Raw genomic sequence first — 13,800 nt, forward strand, 5'->3', positions numbered from 1 at the left:
GTCTCCCGAAATCTTGGTGTTATCCTTTTCATTATATGTTTGACACCCTACTTTTATCCTATCTCCTAATTTTCCCCATAATCGGTCGACTTTGTGTACATCCTCCCAGTCCCATTGATTCCTTTGGTATACCTCATTTTCAGAAAAAAACACCATAGCTAGTTTCGTCTTTGAGTCCACCTTTCCCATTATTCCAGTGTGTTTTTTCTGGGCATGATTCCAAGGCCAGTTATCAGGCTCTTGGTTGTAGGCAAGAGAGAGGGTACAAAAAACCACAAATGGTTTAAACCCACTATTGATCATTTTAAGAATCTAAACGTTCCTCATATATACATATAAAATCTGTTTTGATCAAAATATCTTTGTTTGAGTTGGGGCTTACTGATAACAAGTTGGGCAAGACTGGCCACTGGCTCAGTCCCAGACTCTTTTGTTCTATATTGTTTGTTGTGGTGCCCTTCCCATATGGTGGATCCGCAACCGCTCAGGTTCACTTACTTGCCACCCACATTGTTCCCATTTGTCCGAGTAAATTTGAGTTTCAGTTCTTTTTTATCTGGGGTTACTTTCCACGAAGTTGCAGGGGCTTTCTTAATCTGGGTATGGTGAATCCAAGAATTCTGTCCCTCAACCTTGATTGCAGTGTAGGTGGTGAGTAGGACTTGAAAAGGTCCGGTCCGCTGTGGTTCCAGGGTTTTATCTGCAAAACACTTAACGTATACATAGTCCCCTGGTTGTATATCATGAACAGGTCCATCCAGACCCCTACTGCGTGTTCCCATCACATGCTTCTCAATTCTTATTAATTGTTTGTTTAGTACCACCATATAGGAAGTCATTGTTTCTTCACCAATCTGTGAAGACGTCCCCTTTTGTACCCCATAGGGTCGTCCATATAAAATTTCAAATGGGCTAAGCCCCTCTTTTGCTCTTGGTCTAGTTCGAATTCGTGTAAGAGCTAATGGCAAAGACTGGGGCCAAGTTAGATTTGTTTCTTGACCTAACTTGACAATCTGTTGTTTGATTAGATGATTCATCTTTTCCACCTGGCCACTCGATTGTGGTTGGTATGGGGTATGTAATTGCCAATCTATTCCTAGATGGTGGCTGATCTGTTGTACTATTCTGGACACAAAATGTGGTCCTCTATCCGAGGACATTACCGCTGGGACTCCAAACCTAGGTATTATCTCTTGGAGTAGTATTTTGGTCACTTCCCGGGCTTTAGCAGTTCTGCATGGGAAGGCTTCTGGCCAACCTGAAAAGGTATCTGTTAGTACCAATAAATATTGCTACCCCCCTTTTCAAGGAAGTTCTGAGAAATCGATCTGCCAATGTTGCCCTGGAACGTTTCCTCTACTAATGTTCCCTAGTTTTATTTTATTTGCTGTATTGGGATTATTGCGTAAACACATTTCACATTGCTGAGTCACCTGTTTTATTACAGTATACAAGTTTCGCCCTATCAATTTCTGATTTAGACTTTTATATAAAGTATCAGCTCCCCAATGCGTCTTATTAATAATAGGGCTGTGGTCCATATTAAATTGGATGGTACCACTATACAACCATCCCTTAAATAAGTCCACTTACTTAATTTTATTTTATCATTCATGTCCTGAATTACCTTTAAGTTTTCTTTAGAATAGTTTGGCTCCTGATCTGTACTTACAGTTTGGATTTTATCGTCTGGTATTAAGGATAATTCCTCCTTTCCTACCTCCTCTGTTACTCGTCTGGCCTCATGGTCGGCCAGGCAGTTTCCAATTTCCAAATCAGTGCCTCAGAGTGGGCCATTCCTCACATCAAGGTCTGGCATGGCATATGTTCCCACCACTCAACGCCTACTGGGTTGCAGCCAACAGCGGAGCTCAAGATTCTTCTTGGTGGCAAACACAGAGGCCAACCCAGTCTTGCCCTTGACTATGGTAGGAGGCACCTGACCAACCTTATTCCTTGTACTTCGTTGTCAATGCAGTTTCATCTGTATATCCCATAACAAGTCACTGTCATGGCAAAACACACAGATTTACATTAGTAGAACTACTACAGAGTGTATTTTGTTTCACTTTTTCTGCCAATATCCCCACAGCCTTGCTGACCAAGGGATATTGTTTTTATCTGAACTGGGCAAGTCTCCCCCTTATCATTTTTACTGTAACAGGTAAAGAATTTTTCACCTTTCCTGGAATTTATTTTCAGATACACCTGGTTAAAAATTTCTTTTACTCCAGGGAGGTCCTCTTTTCCTCTTTTCTGCTGAATTAAAGATAAGCTCAATATTTCAATTACTTGATCATATTTAACTTTTAATTTCATTTCCCCTTCTTTAAAGTCTAGATGTTCTAATAAGTCTCATCCCAACAAAGATTTTGGTGAATTTGGCATTCTTATTTGTTTTCTTAGTTTGTACTTTAAAGGTTTCAGGATGTTTTCCTGGTGGCCAGCAGCTCCCACAACTGTATTTTTTATTTTATTTTTTTATATATATATTTTTTTTTTACTGAAGTTTAAAAAATAAGTTGTTTTTGTATTCACTAAAATTCCACCTCATACCCATTCCCTGCCCTAGAAGGGCTGTTACCGGTCCTGTTGTACCGCAAATGCTGCAGCAATTGGGGTGAAATTGTCAGGTCCTTCTGCTCAATTGTCTGCAATAGCAACCCCCTCCTCCTCACCATCAGAAGGATTTGGGGCAGGAGATGCTCTTCCTGCTCTGCAGGTTACACAAGCCTGCCTGTGCAACAGCACTTCTGTTTTAACTCTTTCTTACCCTGAATGCAATTCTGCTACTTGTTGCTTTAAGTCTGTGTTCTTACATATCATGCCTTCGCAGGCAAATAGCAAACACCCTGCCATGCATCCCAGCATGATTCAGTCGCACCTTCGAGGGGGTACGGGGGTTTGTGCAAACTCACCCCAACACTTTCACAAGGTCTTTGATTCTCCACACACACACACACACGCCTCAGGTTTTACATACATCAGTACAAGTTTTTATATCTTACAACGTGTTTCATTCTGGTTGCTCCACAGAAGGAACCACAACCTGAGCTTTTAAACACAAAAATTTCAACAAGAACATCTTTCTAGTTTAGGTCTCAGGTTTTTTTTCTATCCTTTTCTAGAGCCATAATCAAAGATCAGGTGATGTTAATCCCGCACTCTTTCTAGTGCTAGTACCATAGGATCCCGAGGGGGTACTAATCCACAGTCCTTTTGCCACTCAGGTTTGTCCCGGAGGACGAAGAACATGTCTGCATACGATACTTCGTCCCATTTTCCCTCTCTCCTCAGAAACAACATTAATTGCAGGAGAGTGTTATAATCTAACGTTCCTCCTTCCTGAGGCCATTTCGCATCACTCCCCAATTTATACAAAGGCCACCACTGATTACAAAATTTAATCCATTTCCTTCTATTTTCGGTACCACCCTGTTATGATATCCCTCCAATGTTTTAATATACAACCCAAGGGCGATTTTTCACAGGGCTTACTCCTTCCATTTCCTATTTCGCAATTTGAATTACTTTGGTTTTCTCCGGCCGCCTTAGCCACCCAAGGTCGGAAACGTGGATAGAGCTCCTTACTCGTTTTGCACTCAAACGCGTGTCTCAAGCACTCTTGCACTCACACTCAGTCAAAATAATTAAGCTATACACAGAAAATCAAAATGCGCATCTCAATCACACCATTCACACTCTCCGGGCAGCCCTCAGTCACACAAGCAGTATGTTATACGGTACCGTGCACTTATGTACAACTTTTAGGAACACTGACAGTTCACAAAGTATGCATTTCAATGAACAATTGCCAAAAAACAAACAACAAACAAAAAACCAAATTTTTCCTGGTCTTATGCAGAGTGTTAAGTTTTCCGCTATTTGCCTAGAATTACCAGAATATTATTATTTTTCAACATACATTTCATAACTCCAAGTTTTGAACATGTAACAAGACAACACATAGAACAAACAAGACACAGAGCGCTATTTCAGTTGTTACATTTTAAGGAATTCCCCAATTCTTAAGACAACCTAAAGGAAGTTTTTAGCTTCCCCCTTTTTTTTTTTTCTTTTTCCTTTTTTTCCTACGCAAAAGTTTCCCTTTTGCTATGAGGTCCCTCTTGTTCCTGTGAGATTCCGCCTTATTCCGTCCCGCCCCCCGCTTTCCGTCACGAGGCCTCCGGGCTTTTAGGAATGGCAGTAACCTCGGGTTTGCTCGATCTGCCCTCAAGATCACTAGCGGCCACCCCTTGGTCAGCAAACCCCCTCCCAAGGTACCTTTCCTCCTGGGGACTACGCTGCGCGCCGGACGTCTCCGTGCGTCTCACCAGCCGCCCCGTTACTAAACATACCGTTTTATCCGTGGATCCAGGGGTTTCTCTTCTGCTCCCGGGTGAACAGCTGAGAAGAGGAGGCTCCTCCGAGGAAATCTCCCGGGGCGCGCCTAGGAGCGTCCGCTCCGCAGCTGGTCCCTCAGCCGAGCAGAAATCCTCCTGCCTGGCTCGCCAAAATGACGTGCGGAATTAAACTCTATAACTCGAAAGTTATAAAGTAGGTATGTTTATTGCGCGCAGATGCACGGGGGATCACTCCTCCACAAGCCTGCATGCCCGAAGTGAGGAACCATCTCACATTTATACAATAAAACAAATGAATATTCAATTAACGCCTATACATATTCGTTACCTAAACCCGCTTCGTATGTTAATTAGCTTATCAGTCCTTTGCCTGGAATGTGGTGGTCTTGCAGGTTTGTAGGTGATTCATGTCCTTGTGACCATCCCTGACCATCCGATCTTCTCCAGCAAGGAGTGGTGATTCATGTCCTTGTGACCATCCGATCTTCTCCAGCAAGGAGACTTAGCACTCCCTCCCTCTAGATAGCATTGGAATATCTCTCATCCTTTTCTCATTCTTTTTTAAATAGCCCCTTTGTTAGAGGAAGAAGGGCAGGCGTCTCCTCAAAACTGTAGTCCTCTCCTCAGAGCTGTGTGCCTATGTGACCAGACACCGCACCCATGACTAGTCACCATACCCACATTCCTGAGCAGACATATACAATCACAGTCGGTGTCCATTGTCCCCATTTCACACTATTTCTCCATATCAGTTATGACATTTGTCTTCCTAAGCAACTTTTATGAGTGCTGAGGCCCTGCTTCCCAGGAAGTGGCTAAACATCTGCCTGCTGATGGTGTTATAAAGATAACAATTAAAACAATTTTATTTTGGGTTCAATCAATTCAGGTTGAGAAACAATAAGCAAAAACAGCGCTGGGTGCGCGGAGAACTCAATTAGTTCCACCACACACACACCTGAGTCCTAAAAGCAGCATCTTTTATCCCCAGATCTTGACCAATCTCTTCTCGCCGGATGTTCGTCCCGCTCTTTCCCCATTGGGTCGTTAGGGTATACCTTCTCCTCCTATTGGCTCTCCTTTGGTGCGCTTTTTCAAATCTCAAGGTCTTTGTCTCCTTTGGGGGGCCTTCTCTGGCATGGTTCATTTTCCTTATCTCCTTTGGCAGGCTTTTCCAGGCAGGGATTGCCTCAGGGGAAGGGGAAGCCATCACATTGTCTTAAAGGAGACCCACACGTGCCCACTCACCACAACTGTGATACAGGTCCCAGATTTACACAGGGTACAACAATTATACTTATCACAGTACATTCTATTTTTGACATGAATCATGACTGTGTTTATCACAATGGGAAGTAGTGAATTGATTCCTCTTTTTGCTTTGCTTGCACACTCTTCCTATTAAATTGTCATTATCTCAATCCACAACTCTTCTCGCCTTCCTTCTTTTTCCCTGTCCTGTGGGAGAGAGAAGTCAGTGAGCAGCTGTGTGAGTGGCTGTTGGCTGGAATCAACCCACCATAGTCCTTTTTGGTCCCCAATGTAGGGCTTAAGATCACAGGTGTGATCGGAGCATATTAGACTGCATTTATAGTTGTTCAGTTGTTAATTGGCAGGCTCCTGTGCTGGTCATGGGGCTTGCTTACTTTCCTGTATAATAGAGTCCAGAGTTTGTTAGTGGCTGTTGTCAGCTTTTCCTGTTTGCTGTACTACTTATCACCACACTCTGCTGTGACCGGGAACACTGTTTATAACAACAATGACCATGAGCTTGGGCTGGCATATGGCAGTGGCATTGCTGCCATTTCTGTGCTCCATGAGCTACCTTGCACCTTTTTTTACAGAATCAGAAATTTGTATTTAGTAATTATGGTGGGTTGACCTTGGCTGGCTGCCAGACACCCACCCAGCTACTCTCTCACTCAGTCCCCTCAACAGGACGGGGGGAGGGGGGGGAATAAGATGGAAAAGCCCATGGGTCAAGATAAAGACAGGGAGATCACTTATCAGTTACCATCACTGGCAAAACAGACTAAACGGGGAATATTAATTTCATTTATTGCCAATTAAAAATAGATTCAGGTAGTGAGAAACAAAGACAAAACTAAAAACCACCTTCCCCCAGGCTCAGCTCCACTCCTTCATTCTCAACTCTTCTACATCCTCCTTACTCTGAGCAGCTCAGAGGTGACAGGGGATGGGGGTGCAGTCAGTTCATAACACTTCATCTCTGCTGCTCCTTAATCCTCACACTTTCCCCCTGCTCCAGCATGGGGTCCTTCCCACAGGATACAGTCCTTCAGGGAAAGACTGCTCCAGCATGGATACCCCACGGGCCACAGTTCCTCCCAAAAAATCCACTCCTGTGTGGGCTCCCCTCTACGAGCCGCAGTTCCTGCTACCAAAGCCTTGCCACTTAAACTCAATACATTAACGTTCAGCAATAAACTAGAGACTGATTTGAGATCTGTAATTCATATGTAAAACCAAGGCAGCTGCTCTGAAATTAGTGGGGGTTCTTCAAATTGATATCACTGTTGCTAAAAATAGAATCTGATGGTCTATCTTTAGATTACACATTCCTTTTTCTCCTCCAGGACGAACATGTTCAGCTTTGCTTCATATGCTTCCGAGTTTCTTATACATGCTCATGTAAACTGCGTAATCATATTATCTGGTATGGTTGGCTTGTTGTTAGGTGTGTGGAACCTGACTTGATCCTGGCATACAAGTAAGCAACTGGTTGGTGATGTGACAAAGATATGTACCCCAAGCTGTTTGATCCCTGGGTGACAGGGTATGTGAGAGGATTAGGGCAGATGCCTGGGGTACTTATCACCTCCAATAGACTGGGTTTTAATGCCTGAACAGATATGTAAACCCATTGAATTAGTCCACCACTTGACAGAAGGGTGACTTGCTTACCCCATGAGTCCCAGCAACTCCTAGCATTGCTTTGGGGCTTGGCCTATGCCTATCAAGCCTCTGTCCAGCACCATCAGAGGAGCAGGGGAAGGAGGGTCTCTGCATCTGAGGACAGCATGGCTGAGACAGAGACCTAAATCCCGGCCATGGTAATTTCCCCAGTAGTCAAAACGAAACAATGGGCACGAAAGTCGATGGGTCCATACAATCTGTTAGTAAGGGAGGAGGAGGAACCCCAGGTGCATGCTGCATGGCACCCTATATTTCTTCCTGTGTGACCGAGGGGATGATATGTGGAAGTGGGATGATGCATCCACCTCAAAGCTATAAGCTAGCATATGTGAACTGTGGGAGAAGACATCTACTAAGGCTGCCACTCCAGTTGCCACTCCCTGGTACCCATCCGTAAATTGACAGATTGACTGGAGAGCCAAAGCGTGATCAGCAAGACTCACTAATGCTTTAGTAGTCCCATATGGCCAGTGTGAAAGGCTGATGGAGGGTGGAGATCAACAGTGGACTACTATGGTCTGAACGAAGTCACACTACTGTGGAGTGCTGTCATTCTGGACATGCTGAAGCTCCAATATAAAATGGAGTCAAAAGTGGTTTTGCCATAAAAAAAACAAAACAACCAAGGTCAAAGTTTGCCATTAAAAAAAAAAATCAAGTTCAAAGGACCCACACAGGAGATCCAGGTCTTGGGAATAAAATGGCAAGAGAGATGTTCTCACATCCCTATGGATGTGACCAATAAGATAAATACTATGTCCCCATCAGCTAACAAAAAAGAAACACAAGCCTTCTTAAGCATTGTGGGTTTCTGGATAATTCATATTCTGGGTTATAGTCAGTGTGTGAGACCTCTCTATTGAGTGATCTGAAAGAAAAGCTGTATTTCAACTGAGGTCCAAATCATTAGCAGGCCTTTGAACATATCAAACAGGACAGCTCATGCGTTAGCCTTTGGTCCAGTCCAGACAGGAACAGCCACAGACCATGGCCTCATCTGGAGCCTCTGTGGGAAAACACCCATGGAGACTCAAGGTCAACCTCTAGGGCTTTGGAGCCAGGGGATATCAAGGATCAGAAGCCCACTACACCCCAACTGAAAAAGAGATCCTAGCAGCATATGAGGGGTTTTGAATCACTTCTAGAAGTTGTTGGTACAGAAGCACAGCTCCTCTTGGCACTGCGATTGCCTGTGCTGCACTGGATGTTCAAAGGAAACATCCTTTCTACACATCAAGCAACTGGCACTACATGGAGTAAGTGGGTAGCACTGATCACACAACAGGCTCGAATGGGGAACCCCAACCACCCAGGAATCCTGGAAGAGATCATGGACTGGCCAGAAGGCAGAGATTTTGGAGCTGGTGACTCATGGAGTGAGCTTAGAGGAGGTGACTCATGCTCAAGAAGCACCATCATATAATGAGTTCTCAGAAGACGAAAGGCATTATGCTTTGTTTACTGATGGATCCTGTAATGTTGTGGGAAGTCACTGGAAGGGGAAAGCTGCTATGTGGAGTCCCACACAAGAAGTTGTCAAAGCTGTTGAAGGAGAAGACGAGTCAAGACAGTCTGCAGAAATGAAAGCTGTGCAGCTGGCCATACAGATTGCCAAATGAGAGAAGTGGCCAGCACTCTCTATATATACTGATTCATGGATGGTGGCAAATGCCCTACGGGGGTGGCTACAGCAATGGAAGCAGACCAATCGGCAGCACAGAGGTAAACCCTTCTGGGCTGCTGCATTGTGGCAAGACATTGCTGCCTGGGTAGATAACACTGCTGTTAAACGTAGATGCTTGATGCTCACATGCCCAAGAGCCACACTGCCAAAGAACATCAAATCAATGAACAGGTAGACCAGGCTGCCAAAATTGAAGTGGCTCAGGTGAACCTGGACTGGGAATGTAACGATGAGCTATTTGTAGCTTGGTAGGCATGTGAAACATTAGGATGTCTAGTGGGAGATGCAACATACATATGGGCTCATGATCAAGGTGTGGACCTGACTATGGATGCCATCACACAGGTCACTCATTAATGTAAAACGTGCTGCAATCAAGCAAGCCACACGAGTAAAGTCTCCCTGGAATAGAGGACAGTGGCTGGGGTATCAATATGGTGAGGCCTGGCAGATCACCTGTATTGGAGCACTGCTGTGAACCTGCTAAGGCAAGCACTATGTGCTCACCATGTTGGAAGCAACTACTGGTTTGCTAAAAACATACCTTTTAAACCATGCCACTGCCCAAAACACCATTTGGGGCCTTGAAAGGCAAGTTCTGTGGTAACACAGTACCTCAAAAATAATTGAGTCAGACAATGGGACTAATTTCTAAAACAACCTCATAGACTCCTGGGCCAGTAAACATGGCATTGATTGAATGTATCACATCCCCTATCATGCACCAGCCTCCAGAAAGACCAAGATATATAATGGACTGTTAAAAACTATTCTGAGAACATCAGGGGCTGGGGAATGGAAGCACTGGGGTGCAAATTTAGCAGAAGCCACTTCACTGATTAACACCAGAGGATCTGCTAACCAGCCTGGTCTTGCCCAAAGAAAGCTGCTACATATTGTGGGAGGAGATAAGGTTCATGTAGCGCTGGTAGAGAAGTGGCTGGGAAAGGCAGTCTGGATTGCTCTTCCCTTGGGAAAAAGCAAGCCCATTCATAGGATTGTCTTCACTCAAGAACCTGGGTGTACTTGGTGGGTAATGCAGAAGGATGGGGAAATCCAGTGTGTACCTCAAGATTTAACCTTGGGGGAAAATAATCCAGGATTTGAGTTGTATGTTATAGAAAGTAATACATCAGAAACCACCTTAATCAACAGAGACTAAGTCTCAATGTTACCGAAATCTCGGAATGAAAAACTTATCGACACCAATGTGATGTAGATAAGCAGACACTTCTTTATTGACGGCCGGGTGCGTGAGCGAGTCCTCTCACGATCAACGCACACCAAGCTTCAAAATCAGACACCATATATAAAACTTATTCATACATATTCATTAAGTATTCATACATAATCATAATATTTCCAGTAAATCATTAACATATTCTCCTCCCATATCCGATTCTGCGCAGTAGAGCTTAGAAAGGTCTAGAAATGGGTCTGGGGTACGATTTGGGTAGGTGGTATATGAGTCGGTGGTCGCGATCTCCCCCTGCCGGAATTACCTTTTACTAAAGTTCACGGTTTCTTGGCAGGCAACTACAAGCTGTTCCAGTCGACTCTTCCCAATTTCCATTAATCTCATATTCTGACATCTCAATACACTTTCTATATACAGAAGACTGGTCAGATACAAAAAAACCTTTCAAACCCTAAATTATTACTTAAGTTTCAACAATGATTCCAGCCCATTCTTCTGGCCTTAGTACAAGATGTACACAGGGTCTCCTAACAACTTTTACTAAATAATCATAAATTTCTTCAAAATATATTTTTATCCTCCTATATTTCTATTCTATAAAATAACTCTATAAAATCAAATAATCAAACAAATAAAATCAATCAATCTTAACTTTTTAACAAATCGACAACATTTCCCCCCTTTGAAAGTGTTGAAATCATTATTTCAATACTTTCACACTATTTACATGTCATTTGTTTCAACATATTTTGGTGGTGGTGGGCTATATCTTGGTGGACTAGTAGGTACTTCTCTCATAATCATACGATTGACTGCAATCCTATTGATAAACTGCTTCTTCAAACATACATATACTAACATGATCATCAAAAAGACAATCAATAACAAAAACAAAGTTTTGATTATGGATTATATCCATGAGCTCAAGTTCCATCCTAATTTATTAAAAATTTTTCCAAGCCAACCTTCTAACATATCCTTTTAAATTGTTTCAATTTCTTTTTCAATTTTTCCCAATAGGTCTAGATCATGTTCCACATCCTGAGTAACATTTGGAATGTGGATACAACAGTGGTCCAATTTATCCTTGAGATACCCACATACTCCATGTTCTTGTTTACAATCCACAGTCTCATTTCCATACTCTAATTTGGTCAAATTCATGGTTAAGATTCCCCATGGAATAGATTCACCTACTGCCCTCGATATTGATAAACAAACAGTAATTTATATAACATTTTGTAAATTGCAAATTCTTTAATCAATCCTACCATCAAATTTTCCTCAGCCATTTGTTTGGGAATGTCAATCACTTGTTCTGTTTCTACTTGTCTTTTGTTCCTGTCCACCAAGCCGGCCCATGATCCCACCAGCACTACCGACCAAAATAAAATCCAATATAAAAATTAGACATGTTTCAAAGTCAATTTTTAAGTCTCTGGGTCACGATTGACAATCTTCCACGGAATAGATGCTTTCTTCACAATGCTTTCTTCACTCGAGTATAATGTATCCAAACATCCGATTCTGCAATTTTGATAGCTGTAAAAGTGGTTAACAGTATCTGGAAGGTCCTCTCCAGTGCTCCTGCAAAGGTTCAGAGGTCCAGGTCCTCACATAGACATAGTCCCCTGGTTGGAAATCATGCACTGAATTTTCCTGGAATAAAGTCTATTCCAAATTACTGCACTCCAAATTGCAGCAAAAGTTTTCCTTAAAAAAAAGCAAATAGTTATACACATCTTGTTTTCCTTTTACATATATGTTTAGATTTGGTTCTGGAGACTCATATGTTTTTCCATATAATAATTCATAAAAACTGACTGAGGTTCCACTCTTTGGCTGTACCCTGATTCATAATAATGCCAACGAAAGCGCCTGAGGCCACTTTAGACTGGTTTCTTGACAAATTTTACTTATTTGTCGTTTCAAAGTTTGATTCATCCTTTCCACTTTCCCACTAGATTGTGGTCTCCAAGACGCATGTAAATCCCAATTAATACCCAATACTTTGCTAACACTTTGGACTACTTCAGCAACAAAGTGTGGACCTCTGTCAGAGAAAATTCCAATAGGGACTCCAAATCTCAGAATTATTTCTTGTAATAACCACTTCACCACTTCTTTTGCTTGTGTAGTGTGACAGGGAAGGGCTTCTGGCCATCCTGTAAAAGTATCAACCCCTACCAGGATGTACCAGTACCCATTTTGTCTAGGTAACTCTGAGAAATCTACTTGCCAATAATCTCCAGGTTCTGTACCAGATTTTAACCTACCCATTTGGACTCTTTTCTTAATTACTGGATCATTTTTCAAACATACTTCACACTTTGCAGTTACTATTTTAGCTATTCCCAACATCTTAACTGATACCACTTGTTTTCGTAAGGATGTTACTAAAGCTTCTGCCCCCCAGTGACATTCTTAGTGCTTTGTTTGAATTATCTCTCTCATTAAAAGAGGTGGAATTACTACCTGTCCATTAGGAGTTATCCACCATCCAGCTAAGTTTTTCTTAGCATTTAATAACTGACCTAATTTGTCATCTTCCTCTAAATATCTCGGTTTTTCCCTAGGAAGGGTTACTGTTTTAAAAGGAATAATTGCCATTTGCGATGCTTGTTTCTTTGCTACCTTTTTTGCTGTTTTATCAGCTAAATTATTTCCAACTATTATTTTTATATTTCCAATCTGATGTGCTTTACAGTGCATGATTGCTACTTGACCCGGCTTTTGAACTGCTTGCAATAATCATAAAATTTCTGTTTGATGCTTAATGTTTGATCCTTGAGAGGACAATAACCCCCTCTCTTTCCACAAAGCTCCATGGACATGCATTACCCCAAAGGCATATTTTGAATCAGTCCAGATATTTACTCTCTTGTCTTTGCTTATCTCTAAGGCTCGAATTAAAGCGATGAGTTCTGCCTTTTGGGCTGATGTGGTACTCGCCAATGCTCCTGCTTCTATAACTGTAGTCTCTGTTGTTACCGCATATCCGGCGTATCGGACTCCTTGTTCCATAAAGCTGCTTCCAGCAGTATACAATTCCCAGTCTGGTCGCTCCAAGGGCACATCCTTCAGATCTTCACGACTGGAATAAACATACTCGATGGTAGCCAAAAAATCATGTTCCAGTTGTCCTTCTTCCTGTATGGAACTTAAAAATACTGCAGGATTTACCAGGTTAGTTGTCTTTAGAATCACATCATCCTGTTCAGTCAATACCACCTGGTACTTCATCATTCGGCTGGGAGACAACCAATGTCCCCCCTTCTGTTCTAAGACAGTTATCACCATGTGTGGAACATAGACTGTTATTGTTCTTCCCAAAGTCAATTTCCGAGCTTCTTGTATGAGCATTACTATTGCGGCCACTGCTCGAAGGCAGTTTGGCCACCCTTTACTCACTGTGTCCAGTTGTTTAGAGAAGTATCCGACTGGTCGCTTCCAGCTTCCTATCCTCTGGGTTAACACTCCCAGTGCAAGGTGTTGTCTTTCATGAACAAACAACTGGAAATCTTTGGTTAGATCCAGCAGTCCCAAAGCAGGTGCAGACATTAAGGCATGGTTCAACTCTACAAAGGCCTTTTGTTGTTGTGGGCCCCGTACAAAGG

This window comes from Falco peregrinus, chromosome W (genome assembly GCF_023634155.1).
Source record: "Falco peregrinus isolate bFalPer1 chromosome W, bFalPer1.pri, whole genome shotgun sequence".
NCBI classification, from domain to species: domain Eukaryota; kingdom Metazoa; phylum Chordata; class Aves; order Falconiformes; family Falconidae; genus Falco; species Falco peregrinus.